The sequence below is a fragment of the Diuraphis noxia genome, unplaced genomic scaffold, assembly GCF_037042655.1.
Source record: "Diuraphis noxia isolate RWA-SAM2 unplaced genomic scaffold, SU_Dnox_SAM2 contig0001, whole genome shotgun sequence".
NCBI lineage: Eukaryota > Metazoa > Arthropoda > Insecta > Hemiptera > Aphididae > Diuraphis > Diuraphis noxia.
This window is the reverse complement of record NW_028301711.1, coordinates 107,128,934-107,143,092: the sequence shown is the minus strand read 5'-3', so window position 1 is coordinate 107,143,092 and position 14,159 is coordinate 107,128,934. Positions and strand designations below refer to the sequence as shown.

Genomic DNA, 14,159 nt, shown 5'->3' with positions numbered 1-14,159 from the left:
CAATTCTTCTCATCAATTTCAAGAAATGGATAATGACTTGGCTCAAATTGAATCCATTTTTGGAACAAGCAATGTTCAAATTTCAAACACTAGTATGGATTTGTTAAATCAGTTTGAATCTGAGGTATATACTAAAAATAATAAATACGTTTACAATTTATGTTAAATTTTCAAGATATAGGTACATTATAACAATTATTTACTTTATAGGCCTTATGCATGGATGACAATAATTCTTTCAACGGCCTTGAGAAGGAAGGTTTGCAATATCTTGTAGGATATGTTGCATCTAGATTTGCAAAAAAATATCCTCTAATGGTATCCAAAGAGCAAACCACCAATGATGAAAATTGGATTAGATATCTGTCCAAAGGGGGATTGACATATCCATCCAGCCAATTAATTAAAGTTGCCAACATAATGGAAAATTTATTCATCGATCTTCATGGAAATCACCTATCAAAAGAAGAGGGTATAATGAAGAAATTAACACATTGTTTAATGGAAAAAATTAAACTATCAACACTAGATATACCAGTTGAAGTAGTTCAGTGTCTTGTCCAAACCAGAACATTTATTCGATTAAACAACCTTAATCAAATATTATTAAATACTAAAAATATTAAGAAGAATAAAATTAAGCTTAAAAAATTTACTGAATAAAATATGTATTTAAATAATGAGTTATATATTCTATTATTTTAAATGTAACCACAAAATGTAAAAATTATAACATAATATGTAATAATTATGCACATTATTGCATTTCATATATTATATGTTATTATATGTTATTATATGTCTCTATTTTAATTAAATACATTTTATTTTAGTTTGTTAAAATTTGTTTATTTTATACAAATAAAAAAATCTAGCATTTAAACTAAATACAATTGTGTTAGACATGACTTATGGTTGTAACCCATCCAATTATTACAGTATTATCAATAAATTATATAATTATTTAATACATCAAATACTTATGATTAAATGATATGAGTAATTTTTTAATAGTTTTGTTATAATAAATTAAAATAATTAGGGACGAAAACATTTAATTGTAGGGGAACATGGGGCAAAGTGGGGTACCGGGGCAAAGTGGGGACATCGTAATATCTATCTGTTTAATGTATAAATTTGATAATATTTTTAAATTTATAGCTTCCTTGATCATCTGAGATTGTGTGATAAAAGTTTTGAACTTAATTATCGATTATTTTGCGATTAATCGATGAAAAACTGTTCATGTGCCTGTTATCATTTACTTGATAATAAAATTGTATAATTTGTTATTGACATATTAAATTATTTTGTGCTTTGTTTTAGATGATTTTTTTTTATTAAAAAGTGTATATTATGAGCTTTATGATTAGCATACTATATTTGACTTTAGATATTTGAATCGAATTAAATTAAAGGTTCTAGGTAAGTTAATTCATTGGGGCAAAGTGGTTTATACCTGAATAAATTAATCTATTTTCTTAAATGTAAATTATGCGTTTTCAGAATGGTTAGGCTGTTAGGCATTATAAAAGAAAAACCAACCAACATTCCTGGTCTGAAGAATCTATGAAGTCTGCAATATTGGCATACAATAATAAAGAGATGGGATTCAGAAAAGCTTTTTGTTCCTAAAAATATTTTAAGTTTATGTAAAAAAATAAAAAGTTACAATTTATGTTATTATTTTTTATGTTAAGTTATACATTCAAGTTAACTATTGTTTTTTATAAAGAATTTGTTTTGTTTGTCAAATTAATTAAAATATATAGAATTTACATGATTTATTTTTTATGTCCCCACTTTGCCCCATACCTGGGGCAAAGTGGGGTAAAATGTAATTTTTTTTACATCCTTTTCAACTTCAAAAAATAAAAATAAAAATTTTCATAATAAATTTTTAATCAATAACAACAACATAAACATTGTGTAAACAAAATTTGAAAGGAAAAAATTGATTTTTAAGTGAATTACAGGCCTTCAAACATTAGCGTCCCCACTTTGCCCCATGTTCCCCTAATTGTTTGATAAGCAATGCACAAGTTTTCTATTTAAGCCATTGGACGTAGGAAATAGTAATCAGTTATATTTGATGTATACCACGCTTATGTACTATTAATTTTTTTAATAATTCTATAAAGTTTTAAGTTTTTTTTTGCTTATTGAAAATAATATTCTTATTCTATTCTACTTTATTTTTTATTAAAATAATTATCTGGTGTATAATAAAAGACGAGTTATCACTGCCATCTTTTTAAAAGGTAAGAATTAATTATTTGCCCAAACTAGTAACTTATACTACGCCTATGATCCAACATTTAATATATCATGAATATACCCGCCCATGGACGTAAACAGAGGCTTAGCCCTTCCTGATCCAACTTAAGCTCTCCTTAAGATATTTTAATATATAATATGTTACTTTTGTATAAATATATTCAACAAATAAATTTATATTTAATTTGTGATAGTTTTGAATTCTATTCTTTTTCTTTTTTTTATTACTTATATTGCCTTCCAAAGGTGGGCATTAACTAGTTAATTTATTTTCTAATCAATTTATGAACTTAACTAGTTTAATTTACAGTTGAAATAACTTAGCTTTACTCAGTTAATCCATTAAGTTAAAAACATATTGAAATTTTTCGTTTATACGTAAATATAACTATATTAGTATAAAATATAATAAATATTTAAATATTATGTAATAAACCGTGCAAATAACTTGCCCACAATGACTTTAAATCTAAACCCTATAGATAAAATCAAATTGTGTGTAAGTAGTGGGTAGAAGACAAGTCTTCCACTCTTTTTGTTCTTGAAACTTTTTGGGCTCAGCTAAGCATTTGAAGGCCCTATTTACGTCCATGTACTCGCCATATATATATATATATATATATATATATATATATATATATATATATTATATATGTTGCACTGACAAGTCCGTATGAGGGATGTTGTCAGACGCTCGGTCCTCAGAACCCTCGTGAGAAGGACAAATTAAGTATGACAAATAGTAAATGTGAACAACAAGTTAATGTATTGTGAAACAACAATCATTCAGGTGAAATATATAACCTAACAATATACAATATAAAGGAAACGGGGGAGACGCGGGGAACACCGATCTGGCCTGCGCAGCTGCAAGCGAATCCAGAGCTGGGAATGAACTTGAGATGAGCTGCTCTTGAAGTATTAACTGCTAATACACGTGATTACGACCTTGTGTACGCGGAGCTGCTGTTTCTCGCTATTGAGCGAACACTTCGTGGAGCTACGGGAACTGACGACTACAGTCAGATTCTCGTGGAGCAACGGACCTTCGAATACGGATTATGCGTAAGAGCATACGACGGCAAACATGAACAGAGCAAAATTGATCAAATACGAAAAGCGATCGCAAAAATAGCTTAAGCGCCGGAGCGGACGTAGAGCACGTGGGAACACACACAGTATTCAAAAACAACGGCCGAGCAGCACGTAGAAATAAGTAAGAGCACACCTTTTCAAAATAATAATAAAACAAACGGCCGAGCTGCACGGAGATCACGAGCGAACACGCAACAACGCACATACACACACACACCGCAGCACGGCGGCGTCGGCAGACGCGTCGTTACCCGAACCAAGGTGACGAGCGCATCAGGCTGACCAACATTGCGGGTGGCCGAGCGTGGTCACCACTTGCCGCCAAACAGTGGCGGGTTTGAATGAACGAAAAGATCGAACAATATATCCAACACAAAATTATATATTATAATCTAGCTGTATCAAGATGTACTTCTCAACAATTATCACCTTCTCACTCATACAACAAACACTAGGATTCATTGCATATGACTGTAATGGACCTAAAATAAACATAACGGCTTTCAAAAGTCTGAGTGTAGATTTTTGTGACCTCCCAACCGCAATCGATGTCAAACCTATTCAGAGAGTTCAGTTATTACAAAAAACAGACACTTATTCAATACCTTATAAATCATGTTCAATAACAACAAACTTTTTAATAACGCAGTGCTCAGTACTAGAAGATGCTCAAATGGTAGAAGGTGGATACTTTACAGAAATTTCAGAACTAGGCAGCTCACAATGTTCGGAAATTAACCTAAGGTTAGTTTACCGTCTTTCACTTGGCGGCATGATCACAGGATTAAAAATAAACGAAACAAGACTTTTTTCTACTACACTAGCTGGATTCATTGACAGACATGGTAATTGCAAAGGTACAACATTCATATCAGACAAAGGTACGTGGCAAGATGTTATTGTTCAAGCTCACTTTAAAATATTCCTGACCACTGGGATGGCAATAGTAAATAGCAAAGACAATATTCTAATACTCCCAACGGGCACTTCATTCAAGCTAACTGGCCAATATGGCATGGATGCATACAAAGGAGAAGTTATATGGGATTTAAATGTATACGATTGTGATACCCATGAGTTTACAATATTATACGATGGACCTGCATCTATAGTCAAATCGGATAAAAATAAAAATCAACAAACCTACTTGGTTGAATCTGACCAAATAGCTTTTGCCCTCAAAAGTATAAGACAAACGTATGCTTGTCATATACCAGTAATTCAAACTGAACATTCCCAATTAAATATCTTAACAGACCCTCTATTTTTTAACTTCTTCAAAACAAAAAACATTTCTCCACAAAATACAGACTTAATGGCGTACATTAATACAAAATTTGTTTACATTGAAAACCGTTTTAAATCTTCTATGACAACTTTATATACAGATTTACTACACAAGCAATGTGAGCTAGAGAGAAAAGTATTATTACATAAATTAAGTTTAGCGATTATTAAGTTTACAGTCTTTCAGAATTTGCGTATGCAATGGGTGAAGGTCCTGGTTTTACAGCCATTCAAGCAGGCGAAGTAATATATATAATAATAAAATGTAAAGCAGTCGAGGTGGAAATTGTATACAAAGATGTTTGTTATAATGAACTTCCTGTATTATATAACAACCAATCATATTTCATGGCACCAAAAACCAGGACTTTGCAGAAATATGGTACAGAAATAGATTGCAATCATTTATTACCATCTGCATTTTATCTTGACGGAGATTGGTTTTCAATTACATCAAAAATAAATGAAATAAAAAAACCCCAAACCCTTAAGCCATCAACAGAATGTAATTGGACCTACAAAAGCCCTGAGCATTTGATGATGGCTGGAATTCACACTTACAATACGATGAAGGCCTTTCAACAATATTTAGTATTACCTCAGGAGATAGAGGCCTCACAAAAGAATCTTGCAAGACAAACCATGGGTCTGTCTATAATGGATCAGAGGTTAAATTTAAATAACTTAATTGATGAAAATACAATAAGTAAAATGGTAGATACCAAATTAAAAAAATATGTGGGGTTGGTTCACCGGATTTGGAGAATTTGTCTCCGGTTTATCAAGGATATTTTCCATTTGGAAAATAATATTGACCCGTATTAACACAGGTTTAAACTTCTCCCTATTATATCAGACATTTGGATGGAGCCTGAAACTAGTGGCAGGCATTTTTTCCAGCATCACCCATTACTTAATGCACAATGCACACCACCACTTCCGACAACAACAACAACAAAGTGAAGAAGAAGAAGAAGAAGAAGAAGATCATTAAATATTGATAGACAGCGAGTTCAAAGCATGCGAATGCATAATGCACCGTTTAAACCTAACACTCCACCCTTCTTCACTTACAATCGAATAAAATTATATCCAAATATCCATAAAAATATTTATTAACTTATGTATATTCTATAAGTACATTTTAATTTTTAATTTTTTTGTACATATATAAGTAGTCCAAATATTGTATTTTACAGCGTATATTTTTTATGTAAATGTTAAACTTATTATTATTATTTATTACTACAACATTAAAAACATTTATGGATGGAATGATATTTTAAAAAATATTTAATCAAATTATGTTAGTAATTTATTCAGTTCATCACATTGGTTACATTTTAATTGATTTTTTAAATTATAATTTAATGCTATACCTACTTAATTTAATTATTTCAATAACATTATAATACATTTATTTATTATAAGATTTATAATTTTAAAACTAATTAGCTATGACTTATGAATAATACACAACTTGCAGTTAACTAAATTATCATACATGATAATTATCATACAAATATCTTACCTACCTTTGCTGTCCGATGCTCTCTGTAATACTGTTTTGTTTTAGATAAAAAAAACTGAAATTTACTCCAGGCATGAACGAATATAAAACCCTTAAAGTTAATTGAAAAAAATAAAATAAAGTGCTATACAGGGTGATTCTTTTATCAAACAACACTCATTATTTGAAAAAGTATCGACTTTTTTCAAATTTTTTTTTTTTCAAAATTGTAGATTTATGCTGTTCTAGAATTGTATATCTTTTTTATATTTTTCACCCTTATATTTATTAGGTAAACCACTGTCAACTTTTGATTTTCAAATGGTAACCTATACTTAAAATTTCATAATTGAATAAAACTATTTTTTTCATTAATTAATACGTTCTAATTTTCATTTTTCGTTAATCCGTTGATGAGATATTGCTCCTCAAAGTTAGGTGGTTTTGGGAGATAGTTATAGTGTGTAAATGTGTTATACCACTTATACCTCGTCAGTAGATACCGCAGCTATCAGGATTTTTATGTCCCAGGGCAAAAGATATCACACTTTTCAAATCAATTCAAGTAGTAGGTACAGTAAGCTTAAGTTGTGCCCCTAAATGTATTTTATAATACCCATTTGACTGGGTGTAATGTAGTTCGCCCCACTGGTCATAATAATACTTATCTAATATAAAGACCAGAAGTTAAAAGTAATAAATTCGATATCATTCGAACCCAAGATATACCTAATAGTGATAAATGATATTAATTGTACCTACTAACTCGCTACATTAACTTATTGTCATGATGTCATATTTTAAGTAATCCGACCATTAGTGTCACTCGTGGTGCCGTGGTGGCATACCTACTCACGTCGTATACCCCCGTCGACCCCCCTCCATATCTATGGAGTACGCCGTAACCATAGACATAACATTATGGCCGTGACGGACTACGGATAAGAAGACAGAACAACACGGGTAATACGATATGGTTTATTAGGCTGATTTGCGATTAGGTAAAATCGTGAGTAAAACTAATTTTGATCAGCTGTTATTTGTTTTGTACGCTGTGGACGATTAAAGTCTGGGACCATGGTTACATGATATGGAAGTAAACCTTATACCTGGTTAACGTAAATCACATACCAACAATACGTTGGGTGAATAAACGGTTATAATTTAGGTTAAAATGTTATAAGACAAGTCATAACAACAATATTTGAATCGTGAGTCGGTAATAAGTAATAACTAATAAAGTATTTTATTTGTTAATACTTAACAATTTTAAATGTTTAAATTTTAATGGTGAATTTATAATATTATTAGTTCTTGTATATACTTAAATTATAATATTTACCACATATTGTATTTTATTTAGTAATTTAATTAAACATTTAAGTACCTAAATTGGTTAATCTCACGTGAATTGGATACTTTGCAAGTGCATTTGTACAATGTACCTATTGGTAAGTTTTACTAGTTGATAAATGCAAGCAAAAATTAAAATTAATAAAACAATCTATCTCATTAGCTTAAAGAACACTTAAACTTCACATACCTATTCAATCACAAGCGATGAGAAAAGTTGTACAGATGCAGTATGTAGAATAGCGCATGCCAAACAGGCCTACTATAAAAAAATAAATCTTTTACCTCAAATAGATTAAGTTTGGACAACAGAAAATCACTTATAAAAGGCTTTGTGTGGAATGTAGATCTACATATATGGAGCAGATATTGGGACACTACTGAAGACTGAGAAAGTCAAAATAAAAGCTTTTAAAGTATTATTGTTGGAAAACGCTGAAATTCAATAGACAGAAAAGATAAAAAAATTTTGAGGTATTTAGGAGAATCAAAAATCAATACGGAGTACGCTAAGATTGAGAAGAAAAGCATGGATCGGACACGTTATAAGGAGGAAACCTGTAAAAGGAAGGGCTAGAACTCCATTTCTGAAGCAAGTGATTGAAGGTACTAGAATAGGAACATACTGAAAGTTGAAGAGGAATGTAAGTGGAGAGGGACATCAAAAATCATTTAACCGATTTTCGGAATGAAAAAAAAAATGTATTGAAAACTAAAAATTGTGCTAATGTTAAAGCTTTATAATTTGTATGCTAGTTTATAATTTAAATTAGGTGACAACATCAATCATTACAACTTAAAAGATAATATACATAGATATAGATATTTATTTTGTGTTTAATATGTAGATTATGTCCTAAATCAAATTAAGAATTTTTAAGTGGCTATGTGATTAATAATTATTTTATTTTTATTTTTTACGGACAAGCCCTTTAACAAAAAAGATATAATAATCAAAACATCCAAAAACATTAGTCTACTGTGCTACATTGTATAATGTCATAATGATAAATACTAAATTATTTCTGTCAATGATTGGTGTTGTCACCAAATAATAATTAGTACTAAATTCAAGTTAGAATATTATTAATACCATTTTTAAATTTTACTTTTTAAGTCTGGGGTGATTGAAAAGTTTGTTTTAATTTTTTGAATACATGTTTTATCTTTACTCATATTTTGCATATTAACTGCAAAACGAACATTTAGATTAAACTGTATCATCATTTTGAAATAGGTTTTTCATAGTCCTAGGCTTATTAAAGTAAAATTGTTTAACGGTTCATAATAATATCAGTATAATATGTGAGGAATTTTGTCGTGAACAGGGTTCAGGGCTAAACAGAACCTAAAATCATCAAATCAAACGCTTAAAAAAACATTTAAATAATCAAAATTAAGCAATCTAAAAAATGGTTATTCTCTCCCTAGTTTTTGTTAGTGGTTATCACTTGCATCTTATTAAAGTAGAAAATATACATTAAAAAATTTAAAACGTGGGGTGCTATAATATTTTATATTTTAAAAACATTAAATTGAGGGTATTTCACTATAATAATGATAGTTAAATCTAAAAAAATAAGAGGTGCTAAAGACCCTTTTGCACACTCTAGTTGTGCCAATGGTCTCAAACCCTGTTCGCGACATTGAAAATATGATTTTTTTTACATAAAATATAATTATAAAAATTGATCAGTGCCATATATGTATATTTGGACGTATGTCATTGTTTATTTAAATAGCTACATATTGATTAAATTCATGTGATTGGTCAAAAAGACCTAGTCCTACAACGTATATTACAACTATTGAAGCGATGTATGGTGAATTATTTATATTATACTAATATTTGATTTGAAATTGTAAATGTATTAAATTGAAATTGTAAACATAAAAAAAAATGTTGTTTATACTTAATATTAAATTAGTTCAGAGTATTGTATTTCCAGATTTGTAATAAACATATGTACCATAGTGTTATGTACTTGTCTAACTTCTTTATTCAATGTGCATGTGCTCAAATGATACTTTATATGAGAAGAGGTACAATATTTGATTTGTTAAAAAACAAAATTATCATTAAAAAACTTAAATCCTAATAGGCATTTACATGTTCAAAGTATCCATATGGTAAACAGCATTAAATAGATATATTAAATCTATAATAATAATTAACACATTATTTTGTATTAGTTAAATCTACCAAAGCTATACACAGTTATATGTATATTATATGTATAAAAAAATAAATTAAGTTACCTATTAAGTTAATTTATTGTTAATATTATGCCATTAAGGTCCATTATTAGATATGGTTATTATATAATATATTGTACATTTATTATTAATTGTTATTGCACTCATTTATCATTGAAAATACCATTGGTTATTACTTTTGATAATACCATAGAATACCTAAATAACTAAAATTAATTTTGCCAATAGTGTGTGTAGGATGGTAGGATGGTAGGATTAATAAGTTTGAAGTCGTATTCAGTGCTTACTGTTTAGATTTTTGTTTTTATTATTAATTTAAAAATCTTAAAATTAATGAACTAAGCAAGTTCGTTGGGGTGTGAATGTTTGGTGTGGGATTATTGATGAGTATTTAATTGGTCCATATTTTTTTGAGGAAAATCTTAATGGCAATAAGTATCTTGGTTTTTTGAAAGATGATATACCCATACTATTGGAAAATATTTCACTTCAACAGCGCTTGAATTTGATTTGGCAGCAAGATGGTGCACCAGCACATAATACCTTGGCTGTACGTGCATACCTCAATAAGATGTATGGAGACGATAACTGGTTTGGAACTCACAGCCCCATTATTCAATGGCCACCTCGTTCCCACGATTTGAGTGTTCTTGACTTCTTTTTTTGGGGCCATCTAAAAAATGAAGTGTATAAAGAAAAATGCAATAGTGTGGAGGAACTTAAACAAAGAATAAGAGATTGTTGCAACAAAATTGAAAACTCAATATTGAAAAAATCTACTTCCTCTGAAGTATTAAAACATTTTTGTTTAACTGAAGATGGCAAGCAATTTGAACATAAGCTAAAATATAAATAACATGTATTTTTTATTCAAATTGTATACAAATACATACATGTATATTTATGTATGTATGTTACATTTTTTCCATTCTTAACCAAAGTTTGTTAAAATTTATATTTAATATGAATTCTTATACTTACGAACGAATGAATTTTTGGTAGGCACATGTACATCAAGTTAATAAATTGGTCTTGGAATTTTATTGAAAATAACAAAATAAGTAAGTTGATAAATTAACCATATTTAAATATTTAACTAGATCAGCTAGTTCGTTAAAACTACAAAGGCACAGAATATTATTTATTATGATAATATTATTGTGAAAATGTGAAATTTATTAAGTTTACTACTGTAGACTGTAGTACACAAGTAATTAGTACTTGGTAGTATCGGTCGCTGACGCCATAGCACCATGCTATAAATTATACTGACCAGTAACGAGTAACAGGCAACGGAAAATAAATTACTGTACACTACAGCAGTGATTTAAAACAGTTAACAGTTGTTACAACTGTAGTACAGGCTGTCTACTAGAGTAACAAAAACGGGATTTTATTTGTGACAAATAAACAGTAAGTTACTATTTATTTTGTAAATACACATATTGGTAACACTGTATTTTCTTTATGATAGACAGTTGTTGTATTAGTTGTAATGATAAACCATGGACAACAGTAACTTTTATGGACTAAACACTAAAATAATTCTGTATTTCCGTATGTTATTCTATGGTGTGTTGGAGCATAGAATAGAGGTGAGATCGTGATCGAAGCTACAAACAGAAGCAGACCAATAATAATAGTAATATTATGATCGTGTGTTATTGTATGTAGGTATTATCGGCGATCAGGTACAAAGATTATCGCCGCTATATCTTGGGTTGAACGATATCGAATTTATTACTTATAACTTCTGGTCTTTATAATTGATAATAATTATTACGACCACTGACCATTGACGTAATCACCTTCGTGGGGTGAACTTCGTGTCTCCCTGCAAAATGGGCATAATAAAATACATTTAGGGGCTCTAAGTACTTTATGAACTGATTTGAAAAGTGTGATATCTTTTGCACTGGGACATAAAAATCCTGATAGCTGCGGTATCTGCTGACGAGGTATAACACATTTACATATTACGATAACTATCTCCCAAAACCACCTAACTTTGAGGAGCAATATCTCATCAACGGATTAACGAAAAATGAAAATTAGAACGTATTAATTAATGAAAAAAATAGTTTTATTCAATTATGAAATTTTAAGTATAGGTTACCATTTGAAAATCAAAAGTTGACAGTGGTTTACCTAATAAATATAAGGGTGAAAAATATAAAAAAGATATACAATTCTAGAACAGCATAAATCTACAATTTTGAAAAAAAAAAAATTTGAAAAAAGTCAATACTTTTTCAAATAATGAGTGTTGTTTGATAAAAGAATCACCCTGTAGATACACATCACACATTGCTAATTAAATAATTAAAAAAAATTTACAAAAGTTTCTGTGACAATAAGGTATAATACTATAATATAACCTAACCGTGCATTCTACGTCGGACGTCGGTTAGTTCATTAGCAAATGTTAAATATTTTCAGAACATAATAAAAGTGTATACAATTAACATTGGCTATATTTAAGTTTTAAGTTTTAAAACAATAGACATATTAGACACAACTAAATTACGAAAAAAAAAGTAATATTTGACATGTGTTAAAGCTGAAAAATATGTTTGTTTTTATAATATTATAACGTTTGATAAGAGATGGAGAAATGCTTACATCACAGACATGCGTATCACGAGTTGCTGACATACCTCTTTAATTTATCATGGTGCGGGTCACTTCCCTCTGCCACCACACGCGCGACGCGCACCTATCGTTATCGATAACAAATAATAATATACAACGACAACAATTCTGTAGTGTGAATATTGGATTATTAACTGCCGTCTGTTGTATTATTAGTTTACTAGTTTAGTACTTTAAGGGTGAGCTGCATAAACGTTCGTTAGCTAGTTGCAGACAGTTTACAGACTGATAACGCACTAATGGTTCGGTAACTAAAATTGTGTGTTTCATAAACGCCAAATAGTGTTAACAGCCCTGTAAGTTACCGATTGCTGAACCTGTAAACTACAGACCATAGAGTAATATAGAGAGGGCTTTACATATCTCAGCTGCACAAGAAAGTGAAGCGCAAAAGGTGTATGATTGCCAGTTTAAGTGGATAGTACACAAAAATTATTGTACAATATATGGTAAAACGATTCACCTGTAATGCCGTTATCTTTGATACATTTGTTATCTCGTGTGTTGTTTCCCTCTAATATGCCATGTGTTCTTAATTTCATTATTGTTGTTTACTGTTCTATGGTTTAGACGGTTTAGTGTAATATTCATGCCGTATGATCGTTCAGTAATTCAGTTATTTTTTTATTTTTTTATTACTTTCGTTATTGCGTTTATTTTGCGACTTGCTTTTACTGTTTTTATTTCTTTTTGCTGGTAATTAAAAATGCCTAGTTGTCTAGTTTGTGGAAGAACGAACAATGCCAAAGCTAAATCGGCTAATATAACTTTTCATAGGTATATTATCTTGTGAAATGAAATCTTTATTTTCAATTTTTTTTTTTTAGAAGTGATTATGATAGACTTACTTTGACTATTTATTTCAGATTTCCGCTTAAAGACACTTACAAGAATAAATGGTACAATTTTTTGGGAGAAAATGGCATACTACCTGATAAAGTATGAAAGACAAGTTTAGTTTGTTCAGCACATTTTGACGATTCATATTTTGTAATGGGGAAGGGTAGAAGACTGTTACTTAAACATGCTATTCCAACTAAAATTATAAACAGAATAAAATGTGTAAGTGTGCATTTTGAGTAGATTAAAAAAAACAAAGTAACTCTATGACGGATAGGTATTTAATCTACATTTATTATTTTAGGCAAAACAACAATACTCAGAAACTGTAACCAACTTGCCTGTAATTAAAACTTTTTATACTAGTTCTGCTAGCGATTCAGTTGACAATATTGCTTCTTTAAATGTTGCCAGAACTTTAGTAAAGGTGAGTCATAATTAATGATAATTTACAATACACAATAGAATATAATAAATTACAAAAATATACTACCTAATACTAATAAAACATAAAGCAATTGGGTATGTTTTATAATTTAAATTTCAGATAAATGAAAATTGCTTAAAGTTTTATTAATATTATTTTAAAAAGGTATAAGTAACATTTTCTTCAATTCATACAATTTATATATCAAACTAACAGTCACCATATTTGGTCATTGTTAATATTATATTTCTGTTAAAATGTTTATTTGTTGCTTATCAAGTCTCAACATTTTTTATGTTGTTATTTTTAGTGTCCTTTGAGCAATATAGAGGTAGACGGAGTATCTTTGTTGGAACCAGTTCAATCAAGTTCTACTGAAGAAGAAGGAGTACTACCATTAGACAATTCTTCTGTATCAATGATGAATAGTGAAACAATCACATCAAATAAAAATATCTCGGTAATATTAAAAATTATAATACAATATTGTATATACATTAA

General features: G+C 29.5%; 2 long non-coding RNA genes and 1 pseudogene across 2 annotated transcripts; all 3 read left to right on the top strand.

Moving 5' to 3' along the window:
- Window positions 1–1,069: 1,069 nt before the first annotated feature.
- Window positions 1,070–1,778, top strand: LOC149063243 (uncharacterized). The gene is made up of 2 exons (XR_016191602.1): window positions 1,070–1,425; window positions 1,507–1,778. It is a non-coding gene; the product is annotated as an uncharacterized LOC149063243 (long non-coding RNA).
- Window positions 1,779–3,778: 2,000 nt separating this feature from the next.
- Window positions 3,779–5,653, top strand: LOC149063242 (uncharacterized; annotated as a pseudogene).
- Window positions 5,654–7,370: 1,717 nt separating this feature from the next.
- On the top strand, window positions 7,371–9,502 carry LOC149063241 (uncharacterized). Its single transcript, XR_016191598.1, has 2 exons — window positions 7,371–7,620; window positions 7,686–9,502. It is a non-coding gene; the product is annotated as an uncharacterized LOC149063241 (long non-coding RNA).
- The last annotated feature ends 4,657 nt before the right edge of the window (window positions 9,503–14,159 follow it).